We start from the raw sequence: 22783 nt of genomic DNA, 5'->3' as shown, positions 1-22783 counted from the left end.
AATTGTTCATTTATTGTAATCAAGTTGAAATGTTCAATTAATCGACATTTGAATTTTGGGCCAAATCGCTTGTTTCTTCCATTGCATTCAAGCAAAATATTGCAAATAATAATAATAATAATAATAATAATAATAATTACAACTTACAAAATTTCAAATTCAATTTTAAATTTTGTCTATTTTTTTTTTTTTTTTTTGCTTTTCTTCATTTTTCCTCTATTCAAAATTTGTATTTAATGTTTTCCTATAACATATAAATTTGGTTGTACTAATTTTTGGACCGTTATCGTAAGTTATTTTGTTAGAAAAGCTCCAGATTTGACTTCAATACTAACTAATCTAATGTATATGCACAGATATACCATTGTATAGCTTCCTAATAAAAATATATATTTAAAAGATAGATTTGTGATATATGCTGAGCACTGTATGTCGATTGACTGCAGTTTTAGCCTACAGTGTGATTCAATGCATTTTACGTATAGCACCTGTTACATACAAGCATAGGGCCTTTTCTTGGTTTCAAATGCTGCTTTTCAGCCAGTGGGAAATTATCCAGCGTAATATGACATTTGACACATTTGTTTTGTCTCACGCATACATAATTCATTAGTTTTATGCGCGCTCATGCAGCCAGACTGCTCGCGTTCAATCTTTATTGCAAATTGCGTCCACTCTAATCAAACTTGAGCAAACACGTGCAGAATGTTAGTCTAGTCATCTGCTTAGAGAATCAACAGATAAAATGCTCTCCCACACGCATGTCATAGCTCGAGCTCAATTGATTACCGATGGATTGTTCTCAGAGAGATGAGATTGCATGGTTACCAGGTAGGCCATAGGAGAGAGAGGGAGATGGAGAAAGAAACACAACACAGGTTTAGTTTTAATAATACAGACACTATCCTGTAGATCCAATCCAACTATTCTATTCTATTCTATTCTATTCTATTCTATTCTATTCTATTCTATTCTATTCTATTCTATTCTGTTCTGTTCTATTCTGTTCTCATTCATTTTCCTTTGGCTTAGTCCCTTATTTATCAGGGGTCACCACAGAGGAATGAACCACTAACTATTCCTGCATGAGTTTTACACAGCCAATGTCTTTCCAGCTGCAACTCAGTACTGGGAAACACCCATACACACATACTCACACACTCTCATACATTATGGCCAATTAAGTTCATCCAATCCACCTATAGCGCATGTCTTTGGACTGTGGGGGAAACCAGAGCACCCAGAAAAAAGGGGACAACATGCAAACTCCACACAGAAATGCCAACTGGTCCAGCTGGGACTCAACCCAGCGACCTTCTTGCTGTGAGGTGACAGTGCTAACCACTGAGCCACCGTGCCAACTCTATTCTATTCTATTCTATTCTATTCTATTCTATTCTATTCTATTCTATTCTATTCTATTCTATTCTATTCTATTCTATTCTATAAAACAGTGCAAAGCAATTTAACCTCTCCCTTAGCCTTCAATAATTCTGACTGTCTGACATTGAAAGCATCAGAATTATAGAGAAGGCAAGATCCTATAGGAAGATCTTATAGAGAGAAGCCGAGGGCCTAAGGAAGAATTCTGACAGCAGACAGCAACACTGACTAATGCCTTTCCATGCCTTTCCCATCTGAAATCAGCCCAGCGGACATCTCTGTTGGGTCAATGTGTAAATCTTTTAGTTTTTAAACTGTGAACAGTAATACTGATATGCGCTTGCAAAAAAAATTCAACAAATCAAAAGGGAAAAAACTGAAAAATGTTTTGACAATTAATATATTTTACAATAATAAAGAATATTTGGACTTGCCACTAATGTAAATTCCTAAATATTCAATTCAATTAATCTTTATTTCTATAGCACTTTTACAATGTAGATTGTCCTAAAGCAGCTTAACATAAAAGTTCTAGTAAATTGAAATTGTGTCAGTCCAGTTATCAGAGTTAAACTTCAGTTTAGTTCAGTTTAGAGTTGTTTAATTTTCACTGCTGAAAGTTCAAACACTGAAGAGCAAATCTATCAATGCGCAGCTCCACAACTCCCAAACCAAGTAAGTCTGTGGCAACAGTGGCGAGGAACAAAAACTTCACCAGTTGATGAAAGTGAAGGGGAAAAAAACTCAGGAGATACTAAGCTTAGTTGGGGGCAACCATTTCTCTTCTGGTCATAAATATAGCAAGTTATGTTATGGGGCTGGGTGGTTAATTGAAAAGTAATCAAAATCAACATTCAGAATCTATAATTGATCAAATTTTTCCAGATACTTTCTTAACCAGGTGTGGAGTCACTTGACCCCTCTCTGTTTAGGCTAATTTATGCTTATTATATTATAATTTCTACTTATATTATTCTGATTTTAAACTTCTGCCAAGCTCACGTGTACGGTCTGGCGCAGTCTTCGCATACCTGCGCACCGCTCAAAAAAATGTAACTACACTCTAAAAAATGTTGAGTCATTTATTTACAACAAGGGTTGAGTTAAAAATATTGGGTGCTTTGTTGGGTTATTTTTAACCTTTATTGAGTTGTTTATTTAATAACTCAACCAGTTGGGTTAAAATTTTTGAATTTTAACAGTCAACAGCTGTTCAACAGCTGTATTGTTATGCGTACGTAATGTTGTTTTTGCATTATAAAGTTTATTTAAAGCTCTAACTAAATAATGTTGTTTTTGTTGTTTTTAATCAAATTACCTCTCCGTGTCGTGTGTTTTATACCGGTTTCACCAGCCCTCTTAATTGTTGATGATACAAATGCGAACTTCATAGCCGTTTCTATATTAAACGGATAAAAATGCTTAAGTGTCTGGTACTTAAAATGTAATAGAAATAAAGCATTTTCAATATTTTAGAAAACTGTATGTTATTAATTTACACAGCCATAATTATAAAAATTAATAGTAATACCAGTAATAGTAGCAATAGTACTCTGTTAAAATAGTTGGGTTAAAAATACCCCAACATATAACCCAACTATAGGTTATTATAGCACCTTCCCAACTATGGGTTATTTTAACCCAATGCATTGGGTTATATAATTTAACCCAATGCATTGAGTTACTTTGATTAAATGTTGTTTTTTCCATTCTGGCATTACTATTGAAGTACTACTATTATTTTTGAATTATGGCTGCATAAAATAATGAATGTCTCCGCTAGGTCCTAAAGGCAAGAATAACAGCCGAATATCCCAAATATGTGTACCTTTTCTCCCAAAAAACTGTACAGATGAACACGGGAGGTAGAGAAAGCGTTTTATTGGCTATGAAGTGTGTGTTTGTATCATCAATATTTAAGAGTGCTGGTTAAACAAATAGAAAAAAAAACTTGACACGAGAGGTAATTTGATTAAAAAACAACAACAATATTATCACGTTAGAGCTTAAATAAACTTTACAATGCAAAAACAACATTACACGCATATTAATACAGCTGTTCTGTGTCAGTTAAATCAGTTGACTGTTAAAATTCAAAAATTTCCCCCAACTGGTTAAGTTATAAAATAAATAACCAAATAAAGGTTAAAAGTAACCCAACAAAGCATCGAATATTTAACCCAACTGGTTGAGTTATTATTAAATAATCTAATAAAGGTTAAAAATAACCCAACAAAGCACCAAATATGTTTAACTCAACCATTGCGTTAAAGAAATAACTCAACGTTTTTTAGTGTAATACGAATGGAAAAAAAGAAATATAATCAAAATAAACCAACACATTGGCTTAAATTTTATAACCCAATGCACTGGGTTAAAATAACCCATAGTTGAGAAGGTGCTATAATAACCTATGATTGGGTTATATGTTGGGGTATTTTTAACCCAAGTATTTTAATTGAGTACACGTCACAACAACGCTTAGCTCAAGCTTTGTGATTGATCAGTTTGGTAGCGGTGACAAGGATCGTCGGCGTGGAGAGCCACGTTTTAGGCAATGTTTGTTTTTAATTTCGTTTGTTCAGCACTGATGTTAAATAAAAAATCATAGATAGTATATCATGTGTGTTTCTTTAAACTTTAAAATCAAGTTATCCACACTACATTAAAAAATCTCCCACTTGTAAGATGAGAGCATATTTAGTGTACACAACTTGTCAGTGAAATATGAGGGAAAAAACATAAAATAAACAAAATAATCGTTCATTGATTGTAATCAAGTTAAAAATGTTAAATTAATCGAGATTTTAATTTTAGCCCAAATTGCCCAGCCCCCATGTTTCTTCCATTGTAATATAATCAAATTTATTGATTGTTCACAAAAGCAATAATAATAACGTTGTACTGTACAACAATAAGAGGTGTTTTGAGTTTTACTGATTTAGTTTGACCAAAAATGATGTTTAATGTCTGGCTCATGAGAAAATAAACCCTTGCTACAAGTAGATTTGTGCATGTGTTTTCCTTTCTTTTATATCTTCTTCTGACCTTCCAAAGATTTAACAACATAATAAACTTGTACAGTGACAATATCCCAGATGCTGGTTGCATAAAACCTCTGTGTTAAGACTGTATTGTATAACTAGTTTAACCAAGAAGTTAGACATAATTTAATTAGAATCTATTTTTGCTCCTGACTTATCACCAATCTAATAGAAATGATTAACTTTCACGACCAGTCGAAGCATTTTATGCAACTTACAATAACAACCCAGGCTGATTCTGATTACATACCTCTATATACATTTCTAGACAGAACAAAATACATCACACGAGCTACGTTTTTTTTGCAATTTATGTTTTCGCAAATCTACCAAAGGCCGCTGTGTATGCTTTTTCAGATCTCAAATTTCTCTGGCGAGTGTCATTAGCTCCTGCTGTTCTTGCGTAATGCACCAAAGGCCGCTATTTGACTGACTTACTGACTGACTGACCGATCAACTTATCCACCCTCCTCCTTCCCTAACTCCAACCAATAGTGTTTTTAAAAGCTATCCAGAAAAAGAAACTGATTTTTACCACATTTTCAGATTTTATCACATTCTCACCCTGATATTTACTTGTTTATTGAATTTTTTTGTCTTTCGTCTCACCTGCTTCCTGGAACTGTTCTTTGTTGGACTCAAACCCTGTTGTCACAGTCAATTCCCCTCTGCCTCTCAAGTCTGCTGACTTACGTGTTGAGCTAACAGACAAACTAGTTACAGTAGGAAAGCCGTCCATACATGGGTAAGTGGTCAGCTGGTAAGCGAGAAAAGAAACAACATCATACCACACCGTAGCGTTCATTTTAAAGACGAAATGCAGCCATATCTACTTCTGGCTACATAATTCACGATCTCTAGAAATGTATATAGGGCTAAGTTTCGAGAGTAAGCCTGCGTTGCACAATCCTTTTTCTCAGAGTGATGAGATTTTATGCTACAGGGTTGCATTTCCGAAACTGCGTCGCAAACTTGTACGCTTGTAACTACACCTCTAAACCTGTAATTAGAAGCATAGTTTCTGGTTGTGTTCTATTTCTAGTTATCCCCCTATGCCAAATTCCTTTTAAACCTTTCAACATTTAAACTAGGAATGATAAAAAAAGCATTAGTCATCTCTCTTAGGTGTAGTTTTTACATTTCAGTTTCAACAATCTTCATACTGACAATTGTGTTCCCTTGCACTTTAAAAAACATTTAAATGTCACTTTGAACGTAGCCGTGGCTTATGACGAAAGCTATAGGTGACCTATTATTTAAAAGCGGAATTTACGTTACATCTCCAAAGCTTGTGAAAACAAAAATATATAGTATACGATACTGGTTTTAATTTATAGAAGGTTATTTATTAAGAAATGAAGAGTTTAAATGCAAAAACCTTTAAGTGTCATCTGAAATTTACATCGAAAATTAAAATTGTTCTCAGCCTTTTTTGTTTATGTTGAGATATTTCACTTTAAAGACTGTAAAAAGGACTTAATCTTTGCCCTTAAAGTTATAAAAGTGCTAACTTTAGAAGAAAAGACGGCATTTAGAGGTTTTTGCATCTGAACTCTTCAAATATATCAGTACTATATATGACATGGCCCTGTTGAATGTAAAGAGTTGAATGTATCAAATTGTAAAAATAGACCTTAAAAAATTTAATAAATAAATGAATAAACAATATCCTACTAATAATAAATAAATAAATAAATAAATTATTGTAGATTTTTTCTTAATTTCTTGATAAATCCTTTTGTAAATTACTGTACAACCATTAACAATTTATAAGATTAGAATACATGTTAGCTAAGTGATTTTATGTTTAAGAAAAGAATATGGAATATTCTCAATAGGCTAATATTTGGAAAGGAAACATAGGCCCTATATGTGCCGTTTATATATATTTCAATTAATGTGGCAAACGAGTGCATGTTTTTACCAAAAACAATAAAAGATTTTTTTTATTTAAATGCACATGCGTGTAAAAACAATATAATTTGCAGAAAAAAATGATGGTGTTTTTCTTTAAAGAAGTAGTTACTCCACTCCATTTAGAGCATCATTATGGGCGTTTTACATTATAACCAACATCGTTCAAATGATGGATCTGTGACAGAGAAACTACGGTTTTGGGAAACACTACTCACTACATTGTTCTTTCCCCAAACGATGCATCGTACTATGATAGTTCAGCTGCAAAATATGTCGTTGTTTGGGAAATGCACTTCAGGACGGTTGTCTCAGTAAATAGCATTTATATGACTCACTAGCTTTTTGAGACGCACAATGTAAAAACGCCCCATCTGTGCTTTGGATAAACTGCTCATTCTGACAGAACTGTCACTTGATATTTCTGCTGCATTGAGGAATTGAGTCTGAACTGAAGAAACCCTCTTTTACCCTTTTCCTTGATCCTTCTCTCCTCATCTTGTCCTCAGCCCTTGTGTTTCGGTTTGTTCCTTTGGTGAAGTAAGGCAGTTTAATTGAGCGAGGTTCAAGTCTTCACAAACTGCAAGGTAACAGAGAGAAATCGATGGAAACAGAGGCATGGGAAAAAGAGATAACATTGATTTATCTGCCATCGATAGGGCTGGATCACTGAATTCCGCTGCCAGGTGAAACGTGTGCTGTCTGCCAACATCTGAAAAGGTGTCAGGTGGTCAGAGGACAGAAAGAGAACGAGAGAGAGAGAGAGAGAGAGAGAGAGGGAGAGGGAAAGAGAGACTGAGAACAAGAGGGCAATGGGATGATAGAGAGCATGGAGGAGGGCAAGGGCAAATAGATATCAAGCTGAAAAAAAAGAGCCGCTGATGTGATCTGATGAGATTGAGAAATTGGGAGTTGGGTTTAGGGTCACGGGTATCACACACACACACAGACACACACTGCAGGTGGCTGATGCTGCTGTGTGGCCTCAGGCTCAGCACTAAAGGTCAATGAGAGATGTATGTTTTCCATGCAAGTCAGCTGAACAAGTGAGCTTAATTGTGCTGTTTATGAGCGTTGTCTAATTGTTAGGAGACCAAAGGGATTTATAAAGTCATTTCTTATACTAATTTAAAGGGTCCAAGCTATAATTTACACATAATATTTTGACAGATGCTTACATCCAAAGTGACGCACGAATGAGGACAATAGACGCATTCAAAGCAACCAACGGACATTTACCTGTTTTATATAAATAAGGGACTAATGAATAAATAAGATATAGGCTGAAAGAAAATGAATGAATGAATGAAAAAAAGATATTTAGAATAGATATATAAAATCAGGACTATTTGAAAACCACCCACCAATCCATTTATCCATACATCCATTTATCCATCCATCCATCCATCCATCCATCCATCAAACAATATAAAAGGTCAGATTTTCTTCAGAAAGAGGGTTAAAACGCTATAGGAGCATAGTATAAAGATGGTCCGGATAAATAGAAGATAAGAGAATATTAGTATTAGGAAATCAGAGGAAGGTTGTTGTATTGTACAGTTTTTCTCAACTGCTTGGGCGCATTCTTCAAAACAGTCTTTACATTCTCTAAACTGTGAGTGCAAACCTCAAAACTGTTTTTGGAACTTCAGAACTTTATTGCATGTCTGCAAAATGTATTTACTCCCCCAAAACATTTCATTCATGCTCAAAACATAGTTATTGTGTCAGTAATTTGGCCAAGGCCCCATAAACATAATGTGTATTTGTCATCGTGTGAGCCACACTGCTCAAAATGATTAGTAGTTTTTTCACCATGACAGTCAACCATTAAGGAAATTAAGGTTTAAAAAATCTGATATTTGTTGAGAAGAGTCAACATAGAAAAAATAAATAATAAAATAATATAATAAATAAGAAAATAATAAACTTTTCACAGTATGTCTGATAATATTTCTTATTCTTATTCTTTATATATATAGCTGGAAGGGTATGCGCTGCGTAAAAACTTGCTAAATATGTTGGCGGTTCATTTCGCTGTGGTGACCCTGGATTAATAAAGGGACTAAGCCAACAAGAAAATGAATGAATGAATAATTAAGACCAATTTTTTGGCTTGATATTAACAACAAAATGTTTAAAAAGCCTCAAGGTTTGAATGTTTGGTAACACTTTAGAATAATAATCCATTTGTTAATGTTAGTTACTAACCTTAACTAAGTATGAATAATCTTGCAAAGCATTTATTAATAATAGGTCAGTGTTAACTAATGCATTAATAAAATACAAAGTTTGTGTGTTAATGCACCATAAGTTAATATGAACTAACATAAACTAATGTTTTTTAAATCAAATTACATTAATAACATTAACAATGATGAACAAAAATAATAAATGTGGCACTAATGGTTTGTTTATGTTCGTAAATACGTTAACATTAACTAATGGACCATTATTTTAGTGTTACTGAAAGTGTATAGACCTTACAGACAGACAGGTCTTTTTTTTTCACCTGATATTAACACACCTTTTCAGTGATCTGATAACAACTGGTCTCTTGTGACCACTTGTGTTCAGGTTTCATTCATTGAGACCCTTTGAATCTCATTACATCATGCTACACATCACTTTCCCAAACTTTAAATTAGCTGCACATTAGTTTCACTTGGCTCTGATTTGTGTTCTTGCACAAACACTCCACCTTCAGAGAGAACTGAAAACAAACTGACTGCCCTAACCTGACCTGTATTTTAAATATCATACATATTTTAATATGCTATTGTATAGTGCCACGTTGCATTTAACTTTCAGTGTGGACAGACAAACTACGTGTCACTCCAAACTTTGCACCTGGATAGGACACGGTGTGAGGCACCATTGTACTCTTAATCTCTCACTATTTAAATAATGTCGGTGTCACTTTATAATCTTTTAACGTATTATTTTATCTTAATAACACCCTTTCATGAGAGAGGGAGATTGTGCTATGCAGAGCTCTGGTTAAGTATGAGTGAAATTTTACAATAGGTAAAGTTTGCATTTAAGATGGAAAATACAGATAGGGCGTTTTATTGGGACAATGACTGCGCTCCCTGATAGTATAACCGAAGAGCTGCATTGTGGAGGGTTTCGGCTTTGTTTGAGTGTTAAACCATTGGGTGTGAAGGCCCACACTGGCTCCGCCGGGTCTGCTTACCTGAGGAATCTGTTAAAAGTCATTTACTCCCCCGGCTTTCCATTGCAGAACAAAGAGACAGGTGTGATCCAGGTAAGATAACAAAGGGATATTGATGAGATAAGACCATCCAGCGAGGAAAGGTGAATTCAGTCTGGATTACCTTTATCTGGGAATGTGAAGGGAACTTCAGCCACCTGGACTGAAAATAAAGCAGTTAAAATGTTTCTAAAGCTCAATCTCCTTTTAAGATGCAAAACAACTGCAAGTCACAGACGCTGCACGGCCAGAAAACTGAACAAAAGATCACGACACAAAGTGCTGTGTCCTCCTACAGAAAAAGACTCTTGCAGACACCAAGTGTCTCGCTTTTGACAGAAGCCACCAGTGAATTGCCAGTTTTCTCAGTAATCAACAGCTGATTTGGACAGAGCTGCCAGCAACAGGCCTTTTAGGCTTTTTTTTTTCAGCACGCTGTGTGTCAGCATCACGCTTGGCTTTTTAAAAGAACTCTAACAGAGGACTGAGCATTAATGTGCCTGACAACATGAGATCTCTGTGTCTGACAGCAGTCGTAAGGCAGTTAGTGTTGAATGGTTAACATTAATGAGGACTATGATCTCAAGGTCTGCGTGCAGAGTTTGTGTGAGCAGTTTATCACAGAAAAAGTACAGTAAATACTGTATAGTCACTGTTTTTGTTTAATTGGTTGTAATCTTGTGTCTTAAATCTCCAGCCAAAGTGATGTCGAGTGTGAGGAAAGCAGACACACAATGTCACATTAAAATTAGGTTAGATTTCAATGCAAGCATCTAAGGACAATGTTGTTTTTACGTTGAATAACAATGTTAAATGATGTCTATATTTTGCTCAATTTAGATTGTGTTGGAAAGTGACCAAAATCCAACCTCAAGCCAATATCTTAAACCATCATCATATTGACATCAAATACTGACATTTATTCGTCAGGGACAGTATGGCAACCAAAATCCAACATTTGTAACTAGTCATGTGGCTGACAGCATTCAAGTAACGGCAGAAAAACACCTAACCTTGGTCTACTGGCCTAATTACAGGACATGTTGTTGAATCAAGCATGCTTCGATTATTTTCATTAAGTTCATTTTGACCATTTAATTTTTTTTGTAATTTAATAGCTTTATTAAAGTCCCTATGACTTTTCCTAAACGTCTGTATTTTTCATTCTAACATTCGTTCATTCATTCATTTTCTTTTTGGCTTAGTCCCTTTATTAATCCGGGGTCACCACAGCGGAATGAACCGCCAACTTATCCAGCACACGTTTCACGCAGCGGATGCCCTTCCAGCTGCAACCCATTTCTGGGGAACATCCATACACACTCATTCACACTCACACTACAGACAACTTAGCCTGGATCCAATTCACCTGTACCATATGTCTTTGGACATTTCTTCGGAGAAAACTCACGCGAACGCAGGGAGAACATGCAAACTCCACACGGAAACGCCAACTGACCCAGCCAAGGTTTGAACCAGCGACCTTCTTGCTGTGAGGTGACAGCACTACCTACTGCGCCACTGTGTCACCCTTTCATTCTAACATTGTTTTTATGATTGAAATTGCAAAACACATGATGGTTAAACTGACCAAACACATTTCACCATTTGCTACTTTGTCCCATTGCTCTGTTACCAAGAACTTTCTACTAACAAAAATATAACTTTCTAAAACTAAAAAAAAAAAACTCTGGGGGCGGTCTAGTAACTAATATTATGACAGACATGTATTGCTTAATTCTAAAATCTCAATAAAGTTCAAAAATTAAATTCTGTACTTCTTATATTAACAATCAGAGTGAGCGCTATGGCCAGTAGATTCAGAATTCGTTAACATTTTACAATAATAGTACATAAAGAATGATGCATTTGTGTAAACTAAACATTATTATGAACTAATGATGTGTTAAGGCACGCGCTAATCATGAACTAACTTTAACTACAGCATAAGTCACAAGAGTTCTTGAGTGAATAACAGCTACCTTAATTACTTGTTAGTACATGTTGTTAATTAATGTATTAATTGACACTTAATTTGAAGCTAAATGTAACCAACATGAACTCATGAGCTGTTGATGTATAAATATGTTGTGACTTTACTTGGTGGGGCACATCACCATTAACTCATCCTTAACTACTCATGAACTCCTATGTTTAAACTGTTGATGTTGACAGAACACATTTCTATTGTTATTCAGTGTTAATGCACTAGACGGACACGCAAAAGGAGTTCATGAGTAGATAACAATGGGTTAATGATGATGTGCCCCTCCAAGTAAAGTCATGATATAATTTTACATTAACATATTATGAGTTCATGATGGTGACAATAATGTTCAATAATGTGGCAATTAATTTATTCATTAACAAACAATCGTGTACTAACAAGTATTAATGTAGCTGTTATTCACACATGATCTCACTTGACTCATGTTGTAGATCAAGTTAGTTCATGATTAGTACATACATTAAGGCCGTACTAACAATATGTACAGTTGCCTCGAACCGGGCCAAAGCACGCATGTCCCCCCTCCCGTCTCCCCCGACGGCCCGCACTCACACTACAATCGGGCCTGGGCACGCTTTTGTCATCGATGCTGCGCTGTTCAGTAGAGAAGCGCTCTCGCTCAACACAGAGGAGATTTCTCTAGTTGTATCGTTTCAGTCGTTTGATATGCAGTTACGAGCAGTGAAATATTTCTCCAAACAGTCCTTAGGGATGCAGTGACACGCAGTCAGACATTTTGCCGTACAGATCCGTCACTTTTGGCGCTCATAAACAATCATAAAGCCCTCGTGCTGCAGTAATGAGGTTTGCTGAAGGTGCGCAGCTGTCCAGCAGTCAGGAGTTTTTAATAATCTAGGGCAGTTTGCGTTCATTGAACAGTAAGAATGATTAATAAATCCATATGAAACAGTTAAAGTCACGTCTCGCTTTCAGTTTGGGGCCCAAGTGAACCGCGCTCAGGCCCACCTCTTCCAACTGGGCCAGGGCCGGCCAAGTGAACCGTGCTTGAGCCCGATTCAGCGCACTCACACTTCTCAAACAATCCGGGAAACGGGCCTGGGCACGGTTCGGATAGCATAGTGTGAGTAGACCCTAACTTATCATTAGTTCATAATAAAGTAATGTTAAGTTTACATATTAACACATCATTATTCATGTACTGTTATTGTGAAGTGTTACCTAGAATTCTAGTTCTAGTGTTAAAATAAAATAAAAACACAAACCCACAGTTGTATTTTAATGGCTTTAAGAGCAGAAAGTAAAGTTGCTGCAATCTGTTGTGTATTTAGTTGTCTCCTTTCGTAGTTGTATGCAAACTGATGGGTTTGTTCATCTAAAAGTGTAAACAGGGCCTTTACAGGGATTGTTATCCCAAAAAAGTAAGTTCTGTCAAAGTTACTTTGTTAAGACATCTTTCTGAACTTTGCAATGCAAATATTTAATATTTAATTTTCTAATGCAATCAAATACTGTACATATCAGCTTAAGTGTACCATCATTTCTGAATGAAACTCTATATGGGTACATATGTCTATTTTAAGCCATATCAAGCATTGGATCACACTCACCATTATGATCCACGATCAGGTGTTTTTAGAAGTGCAGTTCATCATTATTGTCCCTCGCTGAGGTCAGATAAAGGAAGACTGATCATGTGTGATTTTGGAGAACATTCTGCTCTGACCAATTTCACACCTCCTTTCTCACCTGATAGAGCACCATTAATTCTGACAGGTCGTCTCTGCCATCTGGGATTTTAAGTGCCCTCATCCGCTCTCTCCCTCTTTCTCTCTCTCTCTCGGAGCATCATCATCTCTTTCCATCTCTCAGTTTTTAAAAGATGATAGGTGCAGGCGAGACGGATACAATACCAAAGGTGCAAAGTCCAAATGAGGAACGCTCCACCCTGCTTCGCCATTAGTATACACTTCTGCTCCAATTCAAACGGGCGTCTGATCGCATTCAAGAAGAAATTTTCATTCCAGCTCCTATAATCAGACCCCTGCATCGTCACGGCGGGATTTCTGAACTTTTGTTCAGATTAAAGTTCAACTAATTCGCATTTTGCCTTTGAGACTAAAATGGGATATTCTTATAGTCATTGCATGCTTCATAATTACCAATTGTGTGTCTGATTAGGGTCAAACTGGCACTTTTATTAACTCCATTCACGAAACATCTTTCAGCAGAGCAGACAAAAAATGCAATGCATGCTTTAAGGGAACCTGGGAACTTCTGACCCTCAGAATTATGGTTTATTACAAGACTTTTCTCAGAATAGGGTTGCACCTGAATAAAACAAGAAATGTCACAGTCTCTCCGCTTTCAGCACGAAACACTTGGTCTGAAATATGTGCATTATTAACTACCTGCCCCATATTGCCTCAGGGAGTCGGTTTTATGGCGAAGAACTGGATTAGATGCTTAGAAACACAACAGAAAGAGAGAACGAAGTAACATGCAATCAGCACTAGAGGGGGAGCCCAGCTGAAGGAAGTGCTGTGCAATTAGTAAAGTTACAGGATGGAGAGCTGTACAATTAAATAGTCCATATACCATTCCAGGGACATAATTGATTCACAAAGTGGTTTTTATTGCTAGTCAGCTCCTGCTATGCCATAAAAAGTGCGAGCTGAAAGAAGCTTTTAGATAAATAAGCTCCAGGTGCTCATTTCCATGCTTGCTCTTCCGCTGGCCCCCCTTCCCTGCAGTTCACTGTGTCACTTGGCTGTTGGAGGGGTGTCTCTGTGCATACCGCTTATGCCCGTTAATATGCTTGCTTTTCTCTGTTTCGCTATGCTGTTCCATTCCTCTCAATGCAATTTTGATGTCTGCCACTTCGCTTGCCCTCTTTTAGTACCTCCCACTTTCCTTTTACTCCCAGTGTACACATTTTACCCATTTTACCTCTCTTGTCTTTTTTCATCTCAGCTGCAGAGCTGTTTTATATTCAATAACCCCATCACCAGAATGCCAACCTGAGTCATTTGCATACATAGATCAGGCAAGTAAAATCAATATGAGAAGAAATAAAATTAAAAGAAACATTTATTCGGAAAAATGTACACTATTGACATTCATTCATTCATTTTCTTGTCGGCTTAGTCCCTTTATTAATCCGGGGTCGCCACAGCGGAATGAACCGCCAACTTATCCAGCAAGTTTTAACACAGCGGATGCCCTTCCAGCCGCAACCCATCTCTGGGAAACATCCACACACACACATTCACACACACACTCATACACTACGGACAATTTAGTCTACCCAATTTACCTGTACCGCATGTCTTTGGACTGTGGGGGAAACCGGAGCACCCGGAGGAAACCCACGCGAAGGCAGGGAGAACATGCAAACTCCACACAGAAACGCCAACTGAGCCGAGGTTCGAACCAGCGACCCAGCAACCTTCTTGCTGTGAGGCGACAGCACTATCTACTGCGCCACTGCCTCGCCACACTATTGACATAATGCTAAATATTTTCCTTCCTTCATGTTGTTTTGACAAATTACGGGAATAAAAATAAGACATGACTTGCTGATCTTGAGGTTTCTGGCTTTTGGTGAAAAGAGTTACAAACTTATTTGCCACTTTATTAGGTCCACCAGCTCAACGGTTTCTATCGGTTACTCACTCTCACTTTCCTTAAGCTTAGGTTCTGCTGTTTCAGTGGTTGCTGCAACAGAATAAAGCATCAATTTCTCTTGTATACTCTGGCATTAGTCTGGCATACTGGCAGATGTACATCCCAGCCCTGAGGCCCCCTTTACACTAATACGTTTTATTTTCTAAAACTGTGTTTTAGAATGAAAACGATCCACGTCCACACTGGCGTTTAACCTAGCATTGCTGAAAATATCTCCATCCACACTTCACTGCAGAAAATGCACATAACATGACCACACACACACACACACACTGGCATGCACTGCAGCAGCATATGTGGATGCCTGAGCTCCAGGCAGTCAGCGGGTGCTTTGAGCACACCTCCCCAGGTGAGAGCAGTGCACGTTTGATGGTTCATCAAGAACCTACCACTGGATCTCAGCTCACTATAGTTGTTAAACGTGATGTTAAATTTCTCTTGTCTCTATCTTACGACTCTTAGGTCTTTTGAATCTATTAATTGTTCTCAGATAACTGTTTTGTCTGAGCACAAAAATAAGTTAATATATTAATTTACTTAACTACATACACTGATTCTGCACATTTGACTGATTGCTTGCCTTTATTTTCTATACTGTATAAACTTATTTTTTTTAAATTATTGATTATTAAAACTTATATTTAGCAAACGAGAGGGTATATTTTTTATTTTTTGAAGAAAATGAAAGGAGGGAGTTGTGTTATGGCTCTGTTTTGTTATAAATATGTATACAGTGAAGATGACGGTCATATAAATATGTAGCTACATGACGCCTTAACATTTAGTGTCTGTTAAGTTAATATCAAAATGAAAATAGGCAGTTCCTTTTAATCATGTTTTCATTTTACTGTTAAGATAGTGAAACAGTAGCCTGGGTGATGTGAATGAGGTTATAAAGTAGGCTACACTGTTCCCATTGAAGATTTACCCGACGTGTCCTCAGGAGTTTGTTTTCCATATGAAAGTTGCAAAGTCTTACCTCAATAAGAGGATGCAAGACTGAACTTTGCATTCTTAATACTGACAAAAAGCCCCAATCATACAGTATAGGCGAATGTCTGCAGCCACACCTTCGCCACCGTTTTCAGATGTCTCTGTTTCCCCCATCCACACTAACAAGCAGCAACAGTGTTTTAAAACCAAAATGGCATCTTCAGCGTTTTCAAAAAGCTCAGTTTTCGGAGCTCGAAAACTCCAACTTAGTGTGGATAGAAGGTGTCACTGAAGCAAAACGTTTACAGCTAAAACGTATTAGTGTAAACGGGGTGTCACCCTCACTTTCCTTTAGCTTAGTTTCTGCTTTTTCAGTGTTTGCCAATTATCGCCAATTACTCTGGCATACTCTGACATTACTCTGGCATACTGGCAGACACACATCCCAGCCATGAGAGTGCAAACTCTCATGCGTTGGAACATCCAGTGGCACACCCCAGCTTCAGGCACGTGCACACATAGGGCTCAACCTGTAAACCACCTCCCGGTTAGTTTCTAGTATACTACGAAAAAGCTTAATTAGCTGGTTCAGGTGTGTTTAGTTGGTGTTGGGACTAAATATGCAGGACATCGGCCCTCCAGGACAGAGTTTGGACACCCCTGATGTAGATGATCTGCTGAAATTTAAACCAAGAAACAGAATGGGGAAGAAAGGTGGTCACGTGGTGTGGTTGCTGGTGCCAGACAGGCTGGTGTGGGTATTTCAGAAACTGCTGATCTACTGGGATTTTCTCTCATATAACCGTCTTTAGAGTTTACAGAAAATGGCCCCAAAAAAGAAAATATCCAGAGAGCAGCAGCTCAGAGGATGAAAATGCATCATTGATGCCAGAGGTCAAAAAAGAAATGCCAGACAGCTTTGAGCTGATGGAAAGCCTGCAATAACTTAGAGAATAACTTACCGTCTGCAGAAGAGCATCTCTGAATGCAGAACACATCGAAGCTTGAAGAAGATGTGCTACAGCAGCAGAAGAGCACACCGGTGTCACTCCTTTCAGTTAAGAACAGGAAACTGAGTTTACATCAGATTAGAAAAGTTTTGCCTGGTCTAATCCCAGCAAACGTTTTTTTGTTTTCAAAAGATGTCTAATTGACGTCTAAACATAGTCATCTTGGCTAAAACAAGGCTAAATTTTGGCTGTCAGAGAAAATTCTAATAGCTGTCTAGGCCAAAATTAGACTAGTCATCAAATAAACAGAAATGAATGACTACACATGTGAAGTCTGTCTAATCTCTCTATTTGATGACTAGTCTAGTTTTGGGCTATTCTTAGACGTCTATTAGATTTTCACTGAAAGCCCAAGTTTAGCCTTGTTTAAGCCAAGTTGTTTATGTTTAGATGTCTATTTGACTTCTATTAAACACAAAGTTGTTTGCTGGGATAGGTTTAAATTGTGCTGCACCGGTTGGATAGTAGTATCAGAGTTTGTCAAAAATAGCATGAAAGCATGGATTAATTCATTCATGTTGTTTTTAGTGATGCAGTCATGCAAATATCCATCCTAAGACACGAATGGGTGCTGTTTAATAGTTTTAGGCTGACTTTGATGATAGGTGATGATCCAAATCAAATGTTGACTGCTGTAGTTAGATGGATTTATACACATATCTATTCATTCATTCATTTTTCTTCGGCTTAGTCCATAATTTATCAGGGGTCGCCACAGCAAATGCCCTTCTAGCTGCAACCCAGTATTTGGAAACGCGCATTCACACACAAACTCACAACAGCTAATTTCGTCGTAATTCACCTATAGCACATGTGTTTGGACTGTGGGGACACTGGAGCACCTGGAGGAAATGAACACGGAGAGAACATGTAAACTCCACATAGAAATGCCAACTGGCCTAGCCGGGATTTCAACCAGTGTCCTTCTTGTTGTGAGGTGACAGTGTTAACCACTGAGCCACTACACATATGCACCATACATAGCACCTGCTCATTTCTGACCTGAAAATCTTGCATAATGCCCCACTAAAAGATCCTCTGAACCTAGCTCTCTGTCTATCTATTTATCCAACTCCTCTGTCTTTCCCTTCCACTTTTTCTTAAAGGTTGGCTGCCTCTCCATCTGTCAGTCAGTCTTTGTGTGCAAATCCCCATCTTTTGCTCCAGCCTTACTGTATTACTGCGTTTAAACACAATTTGTTTCACAGCTGGCACAAGGAGAGGCCAGATCCGCTCCTCGTAAAGCACAGCGGCTGCTAATCGTCCGTCCACCCACATCCCTGCACTTCCTCTGCCTCTCTTAATATCTCAGACCCCCGTCTCTCAGTCTCCCTCCCCTCCTTTTTTCTCGTGGAGGTGTTTAGGTGTTGCAGGCTGTTTAGCACCTGGAAATCAGTTTGTCAGGAGACGCGTCTCTCTCAATACAGCTATTGTCATTCACTAATGCTGGGCTGGGTCAAGAAATCCTTCCCCCAACAAGCTTTAATTGGGTTCTTGCTGAAAACTCACACACACACACACCTCTAAACGAAGGTGAAGAATGTCACTGTCATCATGTGACCCTGATTGGACGGGAGCTGCAGCCAAAAAAACCCAAAAAAAAACAGCCCTTCCAGTCTGGCAGCCTCTAAATCGCAGGGTGTGAGGAATCATCATGCAGCCCAGCTATAATGTCAGACACTTTGAAATGCTCGCAATCTACAATCATGCGTCATTTTAATCTGCAGTGGCTCTCATCAGTGACTGTTCCCCGCCGAGAACAGGCCTGGCTGATTAGCGGCGAATCCCTCGCAGTCCGAGACTCAGCTCGCTCAGACGACAAGACGAATGTAGGACTCGCAGGATTTCAGCTCTTTTCTGTTTCCATCACGGATCCTTTGAGACTTCCTACTGAGAAAAGAGCCAGAACTCCGCAGTCACATCAGATAAAATGAGATTACCTTTGGGTGACTTTATGCAGCGTTTTAATCTCTCCGTTTTTTTAAGGCCATGTAATCAACTGCCAAAGCAATTCCGCCACTCTATTTCCCTTCTCTCTGGAGGCTCTGACAGCCGTAAGACCGTCTGGGCCTGTCTTTTACCCGATGCTAAAGGTTTTACCCTTCGCAGTTTGCAACTCTGATCCCACTGAAAATGGTGGCAATTCGTTGCCCAGGCAACACACTTCCCTCCTGGCTAGTGTTATGTTAATTCAGCAGAGGGTGAAAAGTTAAGAGAACCAATCCATTCACATCACTCATGTCTCGGAGAGGAATCTTTAATAACACAAAAGCTTGGCTCCAAAACCGAGCAAGGATCTTGCAGCTTCCAATGCCGCATCCTGACTGAAATGTAACCTCAGAAAGTTCTATCCTGTGCATCAAAGGCTGTTTCTCAATTCCAAGAATACTGAGAACGGACTTATGTTCTTGTGAATATCGGTCTTGCCAGGTCACCTCAGAAGAACGAACTCGTAAGACAGCGAGAACAGAGAACTTGTCCTCTGAGAAAGTAGATGCTGCATTCTTCCTGATGGTCACATGACTTTCACACATTTTTAACAGATTATTTAAACATTACAGAATTCACACAATGAGTTACTGTTTTTCCGCTTTTTAATATATGCATAGCATGCACAAAACCTAACAAATATACTTTGAAAAATACAAATAAAACAGATTTTAATACAAATTTCAGCAAATAAATCTAAAATAAATGTAATAAAATGTGTTTATGCCTTTATAAATATATTCATGGTAATGTTTACTTTCACTTTCAGAAAAATAAGTTACATTTCTGAACTTTAATAATAAATCTACACAAAATGCTGCGCTTCCCACCTCCTTTAACCCATCACAAGGACTTCTGGAACTTCTTGAGTAAGTTTGGTGCTCAAGTCTGCATCGGTGTGTCCTCGATATCAAGAACACATCCGGTAACTTTCACGCATCCTCTGTTCATGCAGTCTTGAGTTTTGAAACAGAACTTTGACGGTTGATGATGACTTTACACAAGAACACGAGGACGCAAGATCGCTGAAAAATGCATATTGAGAAACAGCCATAGTGTCCCTTAAGGAAATTAGAAGGAAAAAAATCCACATTTATTTGTTAATTTCATTCATTTTCCTTCGACTTTGTCTCTACATCAGAGGTCGCCAAAGCGGAATGGACCAGCGACTTTTGCAAACCGCAAACTTACAACCTCCAGCATGTTTTAAGCAACGGATGCCCTTCCAACAGCAACCCAGTACTGGGAAAAACCTATACACTCATTCACACACATACACTTGAGCCAATTTAGTTTACCTAATTCACCTATAGCACATGTCTTTGGACTGTGGGGAAAACTGGAGCACCTGGAGAAAACCAGAACAAACATGGGGAGAACATGCCAACTACACACAGAAATGCCAACTGACCCAGTAGCAATAACAGATATGGTGATAACCATTGCAATCAACACATAATGTTTAGCTAAGATCATTGATTTCAAAAGCACCCACAGGGTTTTTTTTCTGGAACTGGCCTGTCTGTACCCAGTTTTATATGGACACTCTCGAAGATGTATTATTTGTCTAAAAATCTGAATAAGTTATATGAGGGTGAGTAAAATATGGCTTGATCAAAAAAATACTCTTAAATGGATAATTCACCCAAAACTGAACATTTACTCACTATTTACTCACCCTCAAGTGCTACCAAGCCTTATTTCATTTTTTGCTCCATTAGATATTTCAAAGAAAGCTAAAAAAATGTAACCATAAACTTTCATATAGGAAAAAAAACTCTATGGAAGTCATTGGTTGCAGTTTTCCAGGTTTCTTCAAAATATCTTATTTTCTGTTCAAAATTATCCGTAGTGTATGAGCGTGAATGAGAATGTATGGATGTTTCGCAGTGACAGGTTGCAGCTAGAAGGGCATCCGCTGCGTAAAAACATATACTGGATAGGTTGGTGGTTCATTCCGCCGTGGTGACCCCAGATTAATAATCTACTAAGTCGAAAAGAAAATGTATTAATGAATATCCCACATGCATCTACAATGAATTGGAGCTGAACTTAAATGATGTCTTTGATGAAACAGATTATTAATTGTCATCTGATTAAGTGAAAAAAATGGTAATAAATCATGCAGTGTGTATATATGTGTGGTTCAAAAAAGGTAAACAGATTTGAAACAAGAAAAGGGTTAGTAAATGATGACAGAATGTTCAGTTTTGGGTAATCTATCCCTTTATGAAGCAGAAAACAAGCAGCACTGCATAAGACATTAAAGATATGTCATTCCAAAGAACATCCTTTTAATCTAGGAACACAGGACCTTTATTAGGTTTACTACACCTGTCCAACTGCTTGTTAAAGCAAATTTGAAAAAAAAAAAAGCATTGCTTCATCCGGCCTTGTATCAATGGTTCAGGCTGGCGGTGGTGTTGTAATGGTGTGGGGGATATTTACTTGGCACACTTTGGGCCCATTAGTACCAACTGAGTATTGTGTCAATGCCACAGCCTACCTGAGTATTGTTGCTGACCATGTCCATCCCTACATGACCACAGTGTATGACCCCATCTTCTGATGGCTACTTCCAGCAGGATAATGCACCATGTCATAAAGCATGATCTCAGCATCATCTCAGACTGGTTTCTTGAACATGACAATGAGTTCACTGTACTCAAATGGCCTCCACATTCAGTAGATCTCAATCCAATAGAGCACCTTAGGGATGTGGTGGAACGGGAGATTCATATCATGGATGTGCAGCCGACAAATCTGCAGCAACTGTGTGATGCAAACATGTCAATATGGAGCAAGGTCTCTGAGGAATATTTCCAGTACCTTGTTGAATCTATGCCACGAAGGATTAAGGCAGTTCTTAAGGCAAAAGGGGGTCCAACCTGGTACTAGTAAGGTGTAACTAAAAAAGTAGACAGTAATTGTAAACTATTGAAAACAAAAAAAAACCATTAATATAATTTTTGGAGTGTATTCTTATTTCATCCACTATTTTAAATTGCTAGCACAAGCAAAAGAAAAGTATATGATGTTACTTTAAAAGATCTTCAGGAACATTAAGAATGGACCTGTGATGCCTTAAAATGGTAAATGTCATCTAGGTAGACAGCTCACAATGTTTTGAAACAATAGAGCAAAAAAACTGCCCGCATCTCTCTTCCAGTTCCATGTTTTGCAAATGCTGACAGAGCAGGCAGTTTACTTTTGACCTATACCTTATAGCCTGTGCACCATAATCCTGAGTGTCAGAGGATCTCCTGTCAAGAGGATGACAGAGACTTGGTCTTTAAGGAGGAAAAAATGACATCAAAACAAAATATAGACGTTCCATCCCTCAAAAGAAAAAGCATAGGACTGTACTAAAATAATTGGATTTGGAGTCTCTCTCTCTCTTTCTCTCTCTCAGGCATGGAGTGCCCATGTCCTTAATAGGTAGTACCCGAACAGATGGAACACAAATTGCTCTTTCCCTGCACCTCTGGGTTCAAGGCAATTTTATCCTGTGTGCCTGTGAAGTTCTCAGATTGCCTTCCTGGCCTTTGAGCTGTGTGTGCTTCAAAGGGCTCTCTCTCTCCCCCTCTCTCTCACACACACACACATACACTGAGGCACACTCACAGACACGGTGTCATCCGGA

The 22783-nt window shown here is 38.0% G+C and overlaps 1 protein-coding gene across 3 annotated transcripts in view; it reads right to left on the bottom strand.

The window, feature by feature from the left end:
- fam222aa (family with sequence similarity 222 member Aa) overlaps window positions 1–22783 on the bottom strand; it is a 245401-nt gene that overhangs the window by 99083 nt on the left and 123535 nt on the right. The window lies entirely within an intron of this gene.

The sequence above is a fragment of the Danio rerio genome, chromosome 5 (genome assembly GCF_049306965.1).
Source record: "Danio rerio strain Tuebingen ecotype United States chromosome 5, GRCz12tu, whole genome shotgun sequence".
Classification (NCBI taxonomy): domain Eukaryota; kingdom Metazoa; phylum Chordata; class Actinopteri; order Cypriniformes; family Danionidae; genus Danio; species Danio rerio.
The sequence above is the reverse complement of the archived record's forward strand: the minus strand, read 5'-3'. Positions and strand labels throughout refer to the sequence as shown.